The 9034-nt window shown below is 42.9% G+C and overlaps 1 long non-coding RNA gene across 1 annotated transcript; it reads right to left on the reverse strand.

The window, feature by feature from the left end:
* Positions 1-1379: 1379 nt before the first annotated feature.
* LOC120556222 lies at positions 1380-8695 on the reverse strand. The gene is made up of 3 exons (XR_005638828.1): positions 8552-8695; positions 2057-2136; positions 1380-1697 (listed from the first exon to the last, which is right to left on the reverse strand). It is a non-coding gene; the product is annotated as an uncharacterized LOC120556222 (long non-coding RNA).
* Between the last annotated feature and the right edge of the window lie 339 nt (positions 8696-9034).

The raw sequence follows: 9034 nt of genomic DNA on the forward strand, positions 1-9034 counted from the left end.
GGCACGTTTCCTTTAGTCGCCTGTCAGTGGCGTCATATAACCTTTCACCCTCCAGTTATTCTAACTTCCGTCAGAACACTGGCACCAAGATGATACGTTCAGGAGTAATTGTAAATCATGCAATGTCACAGAAAAAAAATACTTGTAACCGTAATACTGCTTTTTTTTTGGCCATAAAGCATCATTTTGTGATTAATTACATCCCACTTTTTATCACAGTAATACAACAGATACCTTATTTATTTAGAAAGTTCAATATCGACAAGTAGCTAACATTGATGCTAATGCTTTGTGGGTAACATTATGAGGTTACAACATCATTCAACACGCTTTAGTATGACTGTTTCGACCACAGTTAACAGGACTGGGCTAACCCACGAATAACTTCACTAGCAACGTTAACTGTATAGATAGACGATTAATCTAATGCTAATTTAGCCAGCTAGAACACCCCGGTCTGTCTGCCTCACTCCCCGGGGGCAGAGACTCAGTCGGGGATGACAGCTGACAACAGCCCCGGGATATATAGCTAGCTAGCTATCGTTAGCCCCCAGTCAGCTATCAGCCAGCTACTTTTATTACAGCAACCCCCCGGCCAGAACTTATCTCCAGTGCCTGGTGCTTACGACGCTAACGGCAGTTTAATTAAACGTCGGGAAACGGACCATATCAGAGCAGGCACCGAGTCACAACAGCGGCCATCCATAGAGTTAGCTACATCTCCGCAGCGCTACCGGTGTATGTGCTGAAAATCTCCTCCCTGCCGAATTTCTCCCCTCTTCGCGTTAAGCTGTCTTTACGGTTAGCTAAATTAACCTGACAAAAGGTGAGTTAAGCACCAAAACGAAAAGTTAAGATTACTGAAAAGTGAAGGGGAGATAATTCCGGGCAGCTGGGAGATGTTCTGCTGCTGCACAACCGGCATCGAACGTCCTGGCTCGCTGTCGCGGAGATTCCCCCGACAATCCCCACCCACACCTGTCTCTCAGCCTCGTTTAGTAGCTAGCTAGCGTTACAACAAACCCCGTCCGCCCCGGTGTTGAAACGATCCAAAAGGTGACACTGATATGTGAAATATTTTGTGTTTTAGCTGCTGGCTACTGTTAGCTTGCTGGCTCACGAGCTAACTGGTCAGCTACAAATAAAAATCTAATCAAGAAAAACGTAATTATGTTGGGGAAACTGCAGCTATTTTATTAGAATGAATAAACGTAACGTGAATAAACTTGAACGGGTAAACTCGTCCGTGAACTGATGCATTCTAACTGGCAGCGAAGGTGTTTAACACTTAAAACTCCCATAATTCCACGCAACTTCCCAACGTCATCAAAAGTCCAGTTTTACCGTCCATTGTTTTGGTTGAGAGACCCCTAGTGGCAGAAAGTTACATATTGTACGTTTAAAGTGGGGGAGTCCTTAGTAATCCAGGATCTGCGACATGTGTACGTTTTCTCCATGCCTGACTTGATCGCTGAAAGGTTCTCAGCTGAGGGCCGCAACCGTTGAATCAAGGTGGCTCACTCATTTGTGCTGCTGGCATGCCCATCCTCTGTTGTATCAGGCTTCTCGGGTCCAGTGCAGTCATTGGTCACTTTTCGCTTCCTATAATGCCTCTGCTTTTGCTCGAGATTGCGTCTAAGGTTGTGCAGTTTAGTCTCTAGGAATCCACAGTGAGAGACTGGATCATAGTAATGCTCCTGAGAATGAAAGGAGATATCAGTGAACAACAATTTTTCAGTTCTCCTTAGTGGTATGTGGGTCGCAAGCAAACAGATTAGACATTTGCTAGAACATTTTAATTGAAACAGAACAAAGGCTGTGGTTTTAGGCTATGGAAGCTATATGTTGTATAGCAGTAAGACCAACCTTAAAAAATAATCATGAGATTAAAGTTACCATAAAATATACATATGCAATTATCTTCACCTACTAAACACTCACAAAGGATACTGCACTGCCCTGATGACCTCTTGAAGCACTGTAAGTTCAATAATGTATTCTGGAGCCTTATTGTAAAATTAATATTTAAAAAAATCAATTCTAAAAGAAACTTTACAAATCCTTCCCCTTGTCCTTCTGCTCTGACACTCAGGGATGGGAAGGTGGTGATGATGCTTCTCTGCACTAAGAGGGTAACTGGAAAAAAGGACAAAAACATTGTCACTTCCTCATTCAGTGACACTGGTCATGCTTAGGGTTGGGCATCGAGAACCGATTCCTAATCGGAATCGTTTCAAAAATTACGATTCCATCGGAATCATTTCTGTATTGGAATCGTTTTGGAATCGTTTGGAGGATTTGGTTTCAAATCCGATCATCACTTCCCAATTTAACAAGTGCAAGTTTGGGTTTCCGTAGCAGCCAGGTGCTTGTTGTGTTGCAGCCATGGAGCACAGTAAGCGGCGCTCTAGTGTGGCTTTTAGTCCATGAGCCAGGGCCCCAAATTTGGGCCATCGGCATCATCTGGGGGGACAAAGGCTCATAGTGATTTTTGGCAAGGTATACACCCCTAGTGCTAGAAAAATCACGATAGCAGTGCAGGGGTGGTAGCGAATCACTTTTTTTCAGCTCATGAAGTTACTAACCCCCTAAGATAAATTCCGTTTTTGAAATCTGGTGTATATCTGCTTTAGGCTCGTGGTAGGGATATTGTCAATATTCTATAATATGGTGCTTGGTATCGTTGGAAAGGGGAGCTTTTAGGCTTTCATTTAAGCTCAGTACTGAATCTGTCTGTCAATCACAGAGGTCACATGACTTCTTTAAACCAGAAATAACACACATTTTCTCCCAATTTCCGCCTAAACCGTGTGCTTTCTTTTATCCCTGGGGCATGACAGAACACCAGGGACACAAAACTCAACAACTTCAATACTCAAGGCACTCTGATGATTCAGAAAATGTACAATATAACCATACTATTTATATGTGAGAAGCCTTAAATTAGACTTATGCAGCCGGCCACAAGTCTTCAAAATAGAATTTAGAAGCCAATAGAATTTAGTAATATAAAATACTTTATTAGTTCAACAAAGAAGCCGCCAAAGCCTCTTTATTCATGTACAGTTGTAATAAAAAGTAATTGTTTCAATAGTGTTGTCAACATAACACTTGTAAGTGGTTTAACAAAATTCTACTATCATGTATTTTGATATTCAGCCACTTTAAGTTAGAATGTCAGAAAGTATCATGCACGTAATGTTGATGGATCTTGACAGTTTGACAAGGTTTTGTCAGTTTTGTGAAAAGATCGTTGGTTCAGTTGACTGGTTATAACAACACTACCAACTATGCCATCTTCAATCAACTTCCAATGAGTTCCAGGGGTATTAAATGTAAGTACAAAATACTTTTTCTCTTGTGCTTGTGAATTGATGGGGAATAGACAGAGGGACATTATAGCTATAGTAAGGGTGGGCGATATATATCGTCTACGATAATATTGTCGTTGTTGTGTTAACGATTTGCAAATTGACATTATCGAGTATTTAAATTACTTAGAAAATAACACTTCAAAACACGCATTGGAACGCTACACATTCACTAATGTCAACAAAGATGGCGGCACACGAATGTGCAGCGGCTGCTAGCTCTCCTGTCGGTGTATATTTATACAAGTACAGCCACACTGACCTAACCAATATAGGACTACGATACAACACAGCCGTTACAGGAGCCTTCCAGGCGGCTCATAACGCGTCCGAGAGAGCTACCAGCCAGAACGGACGCTCCGTGGATTGTTGTCGGCATCTAGCACGCTGAGCTAGCTACCGGCAGGATCGAGACAAGAACTCCGGCAAGACCAGAGGAGGAAGACTGCATTTTTTTGCAGAATGAATGGAGTACTGACCGCAGGGTCGTTGCCCAGCACTGCTCACCTGACCTGGAAGCCCTGTTGGTAATATACAGGCCATTTTATTTACCACGAAAACAGCACGCCGCCGTCTACACAGCCCCCGATGCAAACGTACAACGCACAAATGTGGCTCACTGCTAACCATAGTGAACAAACTGCAGCGCGATCACCTGGAGGGGATACATATTGTAGCAGGGGACTTTAACAAAGTGACCTTAAAGTCCGTACTCACCAGCTTTACCTCTCCCTTACCTGGGCCAGTCAGATCATATCCAACTACTCCTGATCCCAGCATACATCAGATCACATCCAACTACTCCTGATCCCAGCATGCAATAGATCACATCCAACTACTCCTGGTCCCAGCATACATCAGATCACATCCAACTACTCATGAGCCCAGCATGCAATAGATCACATCCAACTACTCCTGATCCCAGCATGCATCAGATCACATCCAACTACTCCTGATCCCAGCATGCATGCGTCAGATGACATCCAACTATCCTGGTCCCAGCATGCATCAATCAGATCACATCCAACTACTCCTGGTCCCAGTATTGTCAGATCATCATCCATACTTTCTGATCCCAGCATGCATCGGATCAAATCAACTACTCCTGATCCCAGCATGCAATAGATCACATCCATCTCCTGATCCCAGCATGCATCAGATCATACAACTACTCCTGGTCCCAGCATATCAAATCAGAGCTCCTGATCCCAGCATGCATGCAGATCACATCCAACTACTCCTGATCCCAGCATTCATCAGTCAGATCACATCCAACTACTCCTGGTCCCAGCATACATCAGTCAGATCACATCCAACTACTCCTGGTCCCAGCATACATCCCGGTCAGAAGGAATATACAGCCAAGTAGGACTATCAAAACCTGAGCTGACACTGCCCTATCCCAGCTCCAGGACTGCTTCCAACAAGGACATGGTTGTGTGCAATATATATAAGAACGGTTTTCATTCAACATTGAGCTCATTATCTTATTTATTTTCTTTAAAATGTAAGTATTTAAGTAAAAGAAATTCAAAGACATAAAATACTAATACTATACTAATACTAATTGAACTAGTGTAGTACCATTGAATTCTGAGTAAACATTCAGTTGTACACCTCTGCTGTAATGTAAATTGTGCAGCATACAAGCACGATGAAATCATAAAAATAACAAAAGGCTCTGTTCTGTAGATCAGGAGTAGTTGGATGTGATCTGACTGATGTATGCTGGGACCAGGAGTAGTTGGATGGGATCTGATGTATGCTGGGATCAGGAGTAGTTGGGTGTGATCTGATGCATGCTGGGATCAGGAGTAGTTGGATGTGATCTGACTGATGTATGCTGGGATCAGGAGTAGTTGGATGTGATCTGACTGATGTATGCTGGGATCAGGAGTAGTTGGGTGTGATCTGATGCATGCTGGGATCAGGAGTAGTTGGATGGGATCTGATCTGATGTATGCTGGGATCAGGAGTAGTTGGGTGTGATCTGATGCATGCTGGGATCAGGAGTAGTTGGATGGGATCTGACTGATGCATGCTGGGATCAGGAGTAGTTGGTGTGATCTGATGCATGCTGGGATCAGGAGTAGTTGGATGTGATCTGACTGATGTATGCTGGGATCAGGAGTAGTTGGATGTGATCTGACTGATGTATGCTTGGATCAGGAGTAGTTGGATGTGATCTGGTGTATGCTGGGATCAGGAGTAGTTGGATGCGATCTGATGTATGCTTGGATCAGGAGTAGTTGGATGTGATCTGACTGATGTATGCTGGGATCAGGAGTAGTTGATGTGATCTGACTGGCCCAGGTGAGGGAGAGGAGCAGTTCTGTATGCTGTCTTGATGTTAGAGTATACATGGTCTAGTGTGTTCTTCCCTCTAGTAGCACACTCTACATGCTGGAAAAAGCTGGGGAGTACAGACTTTAAGGTCACCTTGTTAAAGTCCCCTGCTACAATATGTATCCCCTCCAGGTGATCGCACTGCAGTTTGTTCACTATGGTTAGCAGTGAGCCAAATTTGTGCTAATGTTTGCATCAGGGGCTGTGTAGACGGCGGTGTGCTGTTTTTGTGGTAAATAAAATGGCCTGTATATTACCAAGAGGGCTTCCAGGTCAGGTGAGCAGTGCTGGGCAACGACCCTGCGATCAGTACTCGATTCATTCTGCACAAAAAATGCAGTCTTCCTCCTCTGGTCTTACCGGAGTTCTTGTCTCGATCCTGCCGGTAGCTTAGCATGGGTAAACCCTGACGAACTTCCGGCAAATTTTAGATTTGCTCTGCAAGTCAGTCTGGCGAAGAACCCATTCAAACCCATTTCCAATGTCCTCAAAATTGAGGAACCAATCCCAACCATTGAGGCGGGCTTTACACCAATCCCAACCATTGAGGCGGGCTTTACGCGACGACGATAGCGTAGCGACGGCGAGCAGCTTTTTGTTTACATTCAACATGACTGCTACCGAAGCCGTGCTTCACGTGCTCGGTCATGACCAGCGAGCGGCAGGTCAGTCTGACCTATGCCGATTTCATGCAGGTCAATACTACAATTAACTGACAACTTAAGTTATACGAGTTACAGTTCTCAAGGACGCACGCACACACGGACAGAGACACGGTCTCTTTTTCCTTCTCCTTCTTCTCAACTTCTCCGCTGTGTGTGGCGCGTGTCCGCGCTATTCTTGCACATTAGGGAACCTTGTGAATTAACCTGCAACATGTCAGCTGTTCTGTTCAAATTCTTCAGCGTGTGTGCAGAAGATAACTTTGCAATATGCAACACCTGCTGCAAGGAGAAAGTAGGGCGTTGAGGGACGACACCTAAAACCCAAATAACATTTTTTTTTTGTTGGATATTGGATGTGAAAAGAGTCACCCGGATCGTTGGTCTGATTGGTTGAAGGACTATCCAATGGCGCCCAGAGGCATTTGAGCGGCGTACCTTTGGAAATGAACTGTCAGTGAACCTTTCCCAGACCCACTCTCAGTTACAACTGAGAAGGGTCTGGTGTCAACCAGGCTACCGGTAGCTAGCTCAGCGTGCTAGATGCCGACAACAATCCACGGAGCGTCCGTTCTGGCTAGGTCCTCCGGGACGTTATGAGCCGCCTGGAAGGCTCCTGTAACGGCTGTGTTGTATCTTAGTCCTATATTGATTAGGTCAGAGTAGTGTAGTGTTCCAATGCGTGTTTTGAAGTGTTATTTTCTAAGTAATTTAAATACTTGATAATGTCCATTTGCACATCGTTAACACAACGACAATATTATCGTAGACGATATATATCGCCCACCCTTACTATAGCTATAATGTCCCTCTGTCTATTCCCCATCAATTCACAAGCACAAGAGAAAAAGTATTTTGTACTTACATTTAATACCCCTGGAACTCATTGGAAGTTGATTGAAGATGGCATAGTTGGTAGTGTTGTTATAACCAGTCAACGGAACCAACGATCTTTTCACAAAACTGACAAAACCTTGTCAAACTGTCAAAATCCATCATTACGTGCATGAGCTACTTTCTGACATTCTAACTTAAGTGGCTGAATATCAAAATACATGATAGAAGCATTTTGTTAAACCACTTACAAGTGTTATGTTGACAACACTATTGAAACAATTACTTTTTATTACAACTGTACATGAATAAAGAGGCCATTTGGCCCTGGACTAATAGGGTATTCTATTTGTCCATTCTATTGGCTCCATTCTATTTTGAAGACTTGTGCCGGCTGCATAAGTCTAATTTAAGGCTCTCACATATAAATAGTATGGGTATATTGTACATTTTCTGAATCATCAGAGTGCCTTGAGTATTGAAGTTGTTGAGTTTTGTGTCCCTGGTGTTCTGTCATGCCCCAGGGATAAAAGAAAGCACACAGTTTAGATGGAAATTGGGAGAAAATGTGTGTTATTTCTGGTTTAAAGAAGTCATGTGACCTCTGTGATTGACAGACAGATTCAGAACTGAGCTTAAATGAAAGCCTAAAAGCTCCCCTTTCCAACGATACCAAGCACCATATTATAGAATATTGACAATATCCCTACCATGAGCCTAAACCAGATATACACCAGATTTCAAAAACGGAATTTATCTTAGGGGGTTAGTAACTTCATGAGCTGAAAAAAAGTGATTCGCTACCACCCCTGCACTGCTATCGTGATTTTTCTAGCACTAGGGGTGTATACCTTGCCAAAAATCACTATGAGCCTTTGTCCCCCCAATGATACCGATCAACCCCCCTGGCTCATGGACTATTTATTTTATGTTGAAAAAGCTGTAAAACTGCAAACCACCGTTGAATCAAAATAAAACTTTGCTCTTATTTGTGAAAATAGGCATGTGACCCGTTTCAACTCCAGAGAACCGGAATCGAAAGGAAGAATCAGAATTGGAATCAGAATCGTTAAAATCCAAACGATGCCCAACCCTAGTCATGCTGATACTGGTGTTTTTGTTTCAGTGCAAAATATTTTTAAAGTTAGATATTCTTGCCAAAGTGTGGTATGGTGCAATAATAAAAATCTAATTTTTAGAGCGCGTTTCAAAACAATGTTACAAAGTGCCTTTACAAGAGCAAAGACAATAAAACACAAACAAATGACCAGATATAAGGTAAAAACAGCAAGAAACAAATAATATTAAAATACAGTTAAAATAAAAATAGATACTTACAAACCACACCTCTCCACCAAATCTCCTATGCACGTCTTCACAAGGAGCTTCCTCGATGGCACTGCCAGGATACCTGTAGTCTCATACTCTGTAAGAATCTGTGGGGCTTTCTTCTGAAGGGGCTGACTGGGTTCTTCCATGTTAGTGGTAGGTTGAGTAGAGGCAACAAGAGATACATTTTATTGCAGTCATATTCAAGGTCTTGAAAAAACAGTTTCAACAGAACTTAGAGACAAGCATTTACTCAAGAAGCCTAATTTTTAACTTTAGTACATACATTCATCAACACCTTACCCAGCTGCCCAATATGCTATATCAGAACACTGCTAACTGTACACACACACACACACACACACTCGCGCAGTACACAAACACTTTCTTATAAGGACCATGAATATCTTCTAGTGACAGTGACTGCTCCAGCAGACTGTTAAAATAACACACTGCTAGCATACAACGGGCATATGGCTCATAGAAGCAAAT

This window comes from Perca fluviatilis, chromosome 3 (assembly GCF_010015445.1).
Source record: "Perca fluviatilis chromosome 3, GENO_Pfluv_1.0, whole genome shotgun sequence".
Lineage (NCBI taxonomy): Eukaryota > Metazoa > Chordata > Actinopteri > Perciformes > Percidae > Perca > Perca fluviatilis.